Here is an 8,792-nt window from a genome sequence, read left to right as displayed (position 1 = left end):
GCTCTGGTAGGCCTATGATATGTATAATTTACGCTGCATTCGTTCACATCAGGTATGACCGTCTTGTCTCAAGATGCCTAGATCGATTCTTACCACCTCTATTACCTTTCCAGGACATGGTACATGAGGTAATGGCTGCCCACAGCTGTTCTGATGCCTATTACAAGCTGGTAGGGGAATTGTGAAGCAGTATGTATTCAGGATTGTAAGGAGTAAGAGGGCTGAGCACAGCAGATTCAGCATGTAGCGTGTTCTTACTGGTGCAGAGTCACATCCTCTAATGGGGGTCTTTAGGGTTTATTAAAATTCAAAACTAAAATTATATATTTTAAGATAATATAAATGATTTCCCCCATGTCACACAGACAGAAATGATCATTTATCCCCTATAAAGAATTCATCAGAGAACGTTCCCATTAAAAACTTCAATTTTATTATTTTCAATAAAAAAATACTCTATACAGTAAAGCAATTGATGAAAACACCCGGAAAAATTACAGATCACACTAAACTTTTCTAGAGGTACAAATCATACAATATCATCAAATTCATATTCCCAATGGTAAAGCCATACTGATATATGTAAATTATGGGTGTGGTCATAAAAGCAGCTCAAACCGATTATAGCTATTGTGATGTCACAGAGCTTGGGTATAAACAATGATGTTGGTCACAGAGCTGTCACTATCAGTTGGATGTGACCGTTAAATTCTCTATCAATGCTACATCTGTAGTTCACGCTAATTAATTTGTTTTATTAGGAACATTGAATTATTCCATCTCTAGAAGATATTGTGTGATAGTGGTAGTAATATGGTATTAGTATTAGTGTGCAATTAAATTGCTCAAGTATCTTAGATTTGCAGGGTAAGTGGCCAAAATTTTAGCTCCCTTATTATCATTATGTCTACCACTTGTAAAAGAGAAATTTCAATATGCTCATATTAGAAGACTGTATATTAGTGGACTATAATTCCTTATATTATTTAGGTTCACCAGAAATAATTACAATTTAATTCAATTCTGAATTTTGATCAATTGATATAAAAATTATTAGTGGGGAATTGATACTGGTCTGGGGCTATTTATCATGGTTTGGGCTAGGCCCTTTATTTCCAGTGAATGGTAATGTAAAGACTATTTAGACCATTGCATGCTTCCGACTTTGTGAGACTAGTTTGGTAAAGACCCTTCCCTGTTTCTGTATGACGTTGCCCCTTTGCACAAAGCAAGGTCCATAAAGACATGGAGTGATAAGTTTGGTGTGGAGGAACTTGACACTCTGCACAGAGCCCTGACCCCAACATCCGAGCCTGAACTCACAAATGCTCTTTTAATTAAATGGGCAAAAATTCCAACAAACACGCTACAAAATCTTGTGGAAAGCCTTGTCAGAAGAAGTTATAGCTACAAAAGGGGGCCCAACTTCATATTAACATCCATGGCTTTGTAATGGGAAGTATCACAAGCTTATAATGGTGTAAAGGGTCAGCTGTCCACATCTTTTGGCCACATAGTGTATTTTGGGTTTATGTATTGTGATGTCACTACTATTAAAAATAATGATAAATCCATATTGATATATGCAAATTATGGGTGAGGTCATAAAAGCAGCTCACCCCGGGTATAGCTATTGTGATGTCACAGAGCGTGGGTGTATACTATGGTGCTGGCCTCAGAGCTGTCACTCATCAGTTGGATGTGACCGGTAAGTACTCTATCAGCACTACGTCTCTAGATGAGTCTCATCTATCAGTTTCTTTATGAATATTTTATTCTTAGGTACAATTCTGCTGTGTCTGCCATTTAAAGTTTAGTTTATATTTGGAATAGTTATACTAATATACTAAGAAGTTGCTAAATGGCAATATGGCGGCCTGTGACTTCTGCTCCAGAGACAGAATGCAGCTTGCAGACAAAAATTGCCATCTGTATTCTGCTGGTAAATTGATAAAGCAACCTCAAAGAAAGGGAATGTGAATGTCCTACAGCCCTGAGAACTTATTATTGGAACCCTTCAGTTTATAACAGGAGTAATTCACGTAATAAATATTTACTAGGGTATTACTAATTATGTATTTGAGGTTTTCTATTTGTGTAAAATACACAATTATTATTATTATTAATAATAATAATAATTACTAATATAAAAATGTTAGGGAAGTGACTTCTCAAAAACAGCCCTGACCCCATAATCCTGTATCCTCAAAAGCAATTGTCATTTTTCATTAATATATATATATATATATATATATATATATATATATATATATATATATATATATATATAAAATGTAATAATGTCTATAACAAACGACAGAGGTTCTAAATTATAGTTAGTATCTCATATAAAAATTACATAAACCCCGGAAATGTCATACCGTATGGTCAATTCAACAACCAATACATTGTTCCAGAATCCAAACCCCAAGCAATGTCATTCACAGGGGGTCCAAGCCCCAAGACCCCAAGCAATGTGATCTTCAAACACTTCTGATTGTCTAGATCCTGTAGTTGGAATACCCCTTTTATAACTAATTTCTCCAGCTGGTTTTCTTTAAGTTTTCCCTAACTATTTCTTTTTCTGGTTATTCTAGATCTTGCTGTTGGATTGACACTGTTGGATTACTGTGTTGCTTTTACGGTCAGCGATTTGTCCTATTTTCAGAGAACTAGAGGCGATTAGTTAAATTCAATCTTTACTGTCGCCTGGTTTTCTACCACGGACATTGGTGCAGTTTTGCACCCGGGTTATTAACCAACCATGCCCTTTTGGAAAAAATCAAAAAAATATCATGTGTCTCAGATTCCTGATAATGGAAATGTGATGAAAGAGATACCAACTATGGAGGAACCTAACATCTCACTCCAGAAGTTTTCCAACATCAAAGATATGCCAGCCGAAAAATGCAGCGATCCAAGTCACAGCAAACCTTGTGACATTGGCTCAAAGAACGCCAAGAAGAGCGCAATCAGGAGCTTGGGCAGCAGCGCTGTGATTGGCGCTATAGAACTGGATCGCTGTTTCCCAAATAGACGGCTGAGATTATACGTTGCCACCTGGAATATGGAGGGAAAGGTGAGAAGAAATATACAATATCTATTGTGAACCATGAGTGTATCTGATCTAAGGCTATGTTCACACGGAGTATTTTGCCGAGTTTTTTGACGTGGAAACCGCATCGCAAAACTCAGCAAAAACGGCCCGAAAATGCCTCCCATTTATTTGAATGGGAGGCGTCGGCGTCTTTTTCCCGCGAGCAGTAAAACTGCCTCGCGGTAAAAAGAAGCGACATGCCCTATCTTCGGGCGCTTCCGCCTCTGACCTCTCATTGACTTCAATGGGAGGCAGATAAAGCGTATTTCGCAGTGTTTTATGCCCGCGGCGTTCAATGGCCGCGGGCGAAAAACGCCTTGAAAAACTCTGCGAAAATCGGCGTGCAGGGAGAGGAAAATCTGCCTAAAACTTCCAAACTGAATTTTGAGGCAGATATTCCTCCTGCAAAATACTCCGTGTGAACATAGCCTAAAGTTGGATAAATTTGCAGTTGGATATGAGATAGACATATTATATACTACCCTAGGCCCAAATTTTCTAAACATTTGGGCCAATCAATGTTGCTGCACACACTGCAAACTGTCAAACTAATAATCTATGTCTTTGGAATGGCAATGCCTCTGATCCTAAGACTGCAGCACTGGCCATAGTCTATAAAGACTAAAATCCAATTCGATCAGATATAATTTTTTTGTAGGTGATATAGAAGATGTCAGTTTGGTTGGTGCTCTGTGTATACATTATTAATATCTTCATATTTTGAGCAGGAGTTCCCACAAAATCTAGAGGATCTGCTGTTGCCATCAGATGACACCAAAGACATTTACGTAATTGGCGTTCAGGAAGGATGTCCAAACAGGTAAGTCTTCTCAGGTTGTCTTACAACAGTCTATGTCTGCAGATGGACTACAGGTCGGCTGATTGAAATTCTCTCTTAAACTACTACTTATTGTAGGATCACTCCTAAATTTTCCTATTTAACCCCAGAGGTTATAATATTGATTATTTAATAAATGAGTTCAATATTTTAATCTGGTGTCATTTATTAATATGTAAACTTGAAATTGTGTCTTCTTGTAGACGGGAATGGGAGATAAAATTACAAGAGACTCTTGGTCCACACTACGTGCTATACCATTCATCCGGGCTCGGAGTCCTGTATCTCACCATCTTTATTCGACGGGAACTGATCTGGTTCTGCTCAGGTAAGATTCACTTTCTTACATTTACATAATAAGTCCTAATTGAAGTCATTAGTTGGAACTTCTTATTTAGTCATTAGAACTAGATGTCTAAGAACCCAACTCTCAGATTCTTCACTGTGGAGTATTGGAGATCTGATAGTTTACTCCACAGTTACAAAGTGTGAAATGGTGTTGTAGTAATATTTCCAGCGTTTAATAGGAAACTATCTCTGTTTCATTGTTGCATGTTATACTATTAACCACTAACCCTTCTTCTTGTGTTTCATTTCTTATACAGAGGTAGAGCACACCCATGTAACAACCAGGCTATTCCACCATGTCAAAACGAAAGGAGCCTTGGGTGTTGCCTTCACCGTCTTTGGGACATCATTCCTGTTTATTAATTCCCATATGAGATGTAAGTATGTCTGTTTTTAATATATGACTATGTACAGTGTTATTGTGTATAAAAGTGCTGCTGTTTAATAATAATAAGCTGGAATATATGAGATGATATGAAAAGATCTGTACTATTGATGTTTTGGTGTAAAATTAAAAGTTCTTCCTCATTTGGTCAAACTTCTTCTAATCCATCAAACTTATTCTACATAACGAGAGAATAATAGTGGAAGGATAAACGGCCTAATGTCCTCTACAGACTGCTATAGAAATACATTATCCTCTGTCATGAAAATGATTGTGTCTTAGATTTACAGTAACAGAAATATCAGTGCGTCTGGTGTACAGAGTGCGGACCCAGATCATGGAACTCCACCAGTCTCATCTTCTAAAATGTCAATAGAAATCCAATTAATATAAATACTATTTGTAAAAAATTAATTGTTGAGGGAACATTCAGACTACACAGCCCAAGAAGTAGATACGATACCTAGATAATATAAGATAAAGAAACCTATTGTCAAAGAAAACTTAAATGTGGTGGTTGTCCTAAATTCCAGGAGGTCACATTTACTGATATGTATATTTTTGATGGCAGTTGGGGCAGTCTACAAGAGGATCCAGGACTATAAAACTATCACTGAGGGTCTCCGTCTGCCTCAAATTATTCCGGAAAGAATAAACTCCAATGCCTGTGAGTAATACTTATGTGGTTGAACCTATCGATTCCTTTATCTCTCTATTTATCTCCATTGACTCTAATGCAGTCACGTGGTCTAATTGTGTCCTGTGTTTATCTCATTCTACAGTGGACGTCACCAGCCGCTTTGATCGAGTTTTTTGGTTTGGGGACCTCAATTTTCAACTGAAAGAGGACAGAAAAAACGTGGAATCTCTTCTGAAGAACATTAAAGGAAGAGATATGTCCAGTCTCCTCAAACACGACCATCTGAATGAAGCCAAGAACAACGGTACAGTTACTAGTAGACAGATCTCTATCACTCCTCAGCCTGTATTATTACCACATACACCTCGACAGATCAATACAAATCACTGTCATGATGGTTCATATGTTCTCCACATTCTTATATAGCCCTACATCTCTTGCACATGTTTTTAATACTGACATGTTTTTTTATTTTTTTATTTTAAGGGTCCATATTTGTAGGGTTTAAGGAGCACACCATTGAATTCCTTCCTACATATAAGTTCGACATTGGCACAGACACCTACGATACATCAGAAAAGCAGAGAGTCCCATCTTATACGGTAAGATATCTTTTTTCCAGGTCTACAGAGCTAAAGAAAGACTACATTTCATGAATAGATTTTCATATAATAAATCCCCTCGCCCAAGGTAATGAATTGTTATTATAGATGGAGAAATAATTCTTACGAACAAAGCATCCAGTCCATTTTACTTGTAGTGAGTTTGTCATCGTCTCCCAGTGTAATATGTCTTCGCCTAGCATGGCTCAAAGATACTTATTTCATTAAATCTATGTGGCCAAGTCAAACCTTAAATGCAACAAAGTCTCAAAATTTATATTACTTAAATAAAATATGTTCAGTCTATGATGCTATGAGGTTTATAAATAAATTATAATATGATTGCACTGATGATATTTGTTATTTTCATGACCTCTACAGGACAGGGTGTTGTATAAAAGCCAATATGAGGGAGATGTGCGAGTCCTGAAATACGACTCTTGCCCTGTTTTGAAGACCTCAGACCACCGACCCGTTTTTGGCATCTTTGAAGTAAAGCTCAGACCTGGTTCAGATAAGTAAGTCATGGTTTCCTCCATGTTGTTGGTATGATCCTTTCAGTAGCCGCCATTACTACAAGGGCCTTATAGCCAGAGCTCACAATTTGGGGCAGGCCGCTGTATACCTGGGTGACAGTACTGGAGGATTATAGGATGTGAAACTAAACAATTATTGTGTGGTTACCTGCTAACATTATCATATGTCTTACATCAATGTATTTCTCATTCCAGCATCCCATTGGCTGGTGGACGCTTTGACCGCAAGACCTATTTGAAGGGCATTAGGAGGTTAGGACAAAAAAAGTAGCTGCGTCTGTTCATGTCCTTACAGCACATAAGGTGAGAGCATTGTACTTGTCTATTATGTTTGCTGTGAGAATGTTCTTCCATCTCTTAAGTCTTCCTCTGTATCAGTAATTTATTTTATCAACCAACATAAAGAAATTGTAAATAAGTAATTCTATCTTCTAGTTCAATTTTCTTGTATTCAGATATTTCTTTAATTTCTAAATGAAGGTTATGGGCTTTAGAAGAAAACTGTAAGCGTGTATGTAGTATAATAGATTGGTGGGAATTCATTAAGACTGACGTTTCATACACCGGTCTTAATATAAAAAAACATGGAGTAAAATGTGCCTAATTTATTAAAAGGCCCACACCTTAATAACTAATAATCCATGTTATTATGATAAAATTGTCGGCCGCTGGTGGCTTTGCTGCTTCAGCTACTCTCTGTCCACTTTTTTAGAAAAGTGCCGTAAGCGGCAGAAACTACATGATAGATACAAGGAACATTGTTATTGATATAAGACATTACTTGCCATCTTGCAGGACTCCTAAGGAACATTTACCATCTCAGGTGTATAAAAATTTAGAACATCAGAAAGTTCCTGTAACAGCCTGAACAGCGCAGCTTTAGATCAAACCCATCACTTGGATGTCAACCATCTTCAAGGTTTGTAGTGTAACCCCTAGGATCAAATAGGAAAATCCACAATAAAACTTCTTCTATATTTTGTGCCTGCTAAGAAACACACATTAGTAGAGCATTAATAGCAAATATTTCTCTTGCAGCATAAACATCAATTCCGCAGTATATCTGGCGAGAACTGCGCTCCCTGTGACCGGAGGAGCCGCCATCATTGCTGATAGAAAGGTAAGTTCCTCTAGATATGTCCCCTCTATATTTGTTAAGCAGCCTGAATGATTAATATTTAATAGGATTGTGCGCTTCTCCCCCCAGAACAAGTCAGCAGATACAAACAGACCATCAACATCAATGCCAATAATAACCGAGGGCAGAACCCCGCCATCTTACAAGTATTCCAATGGCGAGACTTAAAATTTTCTACATCTGTCACAGAAGAGACATCAGTGTGGTTACCGGTGCCTCAATGTTACCCAGAAGACCAGGCCCAGAACAGGAGAACATGTCATCTCTTCCTGTGTCTCTGGAATACAGATTTCCCACCACTTACTGATACTACAGTATATACTGTGACATCTTCCATCGTTTTTGCTGGATCTTGTATAACATCATCTTTACCATTATATATTTTGATCCACAAAAACCTTAAATAAATCTTTAACATCAATCCATAAGTGTGACTGGTATTAATTAGTGTGTTCAGTGTCCGGCTACAACTTACCACAGTGTATACAATTCACTTATCCGACCATTCACAGCGCTATTTGTGTGACATCGCGTTTAATCCAGTGGTAGGTGACAGGACATTGTATCATATGTACACAATACAGAGAGTATGGAACGTGCCGCCATATGTACTGGATTAGATCATGTGTTGGACAAAAAGTGACAGGAGATGTAAAATATTGATATATTTGATAGTTGTTTAAATTTCAGTTCCATAAAATGTAATGTTGGGCTCTCTTTACAAGCGGAGACAATCACATTAAGCAGGGAAGCCGCTAGGGTGACACAATCCCCACAGATCTCAGATTGGACAAACGGGCAGGATGAGAGCTGCCAGTTGAGATTGGCAGTTAGGGCAGAAGTTACAAAGTGACTGATCAACCAAAAATACTTTGTATTGCTAGCCTGAATGGCGTATCGCTAGCTCAGCATTTCATATGAGAACAAAGACCCTCTGCAGCACAAGTTTAAGTTGAGACTGAACCATAGCAAACACATTGTCCCATTCTCACAAGTTAAATCAGAAACCGCCAAGTATAGAGCCTATTTATTAGTGAAACCGTCAAGCTTATGTATTAAATATTATAACCGTGAAGACTGTGCCTCTGTTGGAGTAAAGTTCTATTCAGCATCTTATACCTGTGTCGTCTGAAGTTCTAGCTGTGCAATTTCCTCTGCGGGGCAGTAACCATCCTAAACCCACTCCCACCTGTTACATTTGTCCATAC

General features: G+C 37.9%; 2 long non-coding RNA genes across 2 annotated transcripts; both read left to right on the top strand.

Annotated features, from left to right (window-relative positions):
* The first annotated feature begins 5,777 nt into the window (after window positions 1-5,777).
* On the top strand, window positions 5,778-6,744 carry LOC142657275 (uncharacterized). Its single transcript, XR_012849871.1, has 3 exons — window positions 5,778-5,910; window positions 6,292-6,428; window positions 6,642-6,744. It is a non-coding gene; the product is annotated as an uncharacterized LOC142657275 (long non-coding RNA).
* Window positions 6,745-7,488: 744 nt separating this feature from the next.
* Window positions 7,489-8,005, top strand: LOC142657274 (uncharacterized). Its single transcript, XR_012849870.1, has 2 exons — window positions 7,489-7,566; window positions 7,654-8,005. It is a non-coding gene; the product is annotated as an uncharacterized LOC142657274 (long non-coding RNA).
* Window positions 8,006-8,792: the final 787 nt, after the last annotated feature.

This window comes from Rhinoderma darwinii, chromosome 7 (assembly GCF_050947455.1).
Source record: "Rhinoderma darwinii isolate aRhiDar2 chromosome 7, aRhiDar2.hap1, whole genome shotgun sequence".
In the NCBI taxonomy this organism is placed as follows: domain Eukaryota; kingdom Metazoa; phylum Chordata; class Amphibia; order Anura; family Rhinodermatidae; genus Rhinoderma; species Rhinoderma darwinii.
Note: the sequence above shows the minus strand (reverse complement) of the source record. Positions and strands in the feature narration are given on the sequence as shown.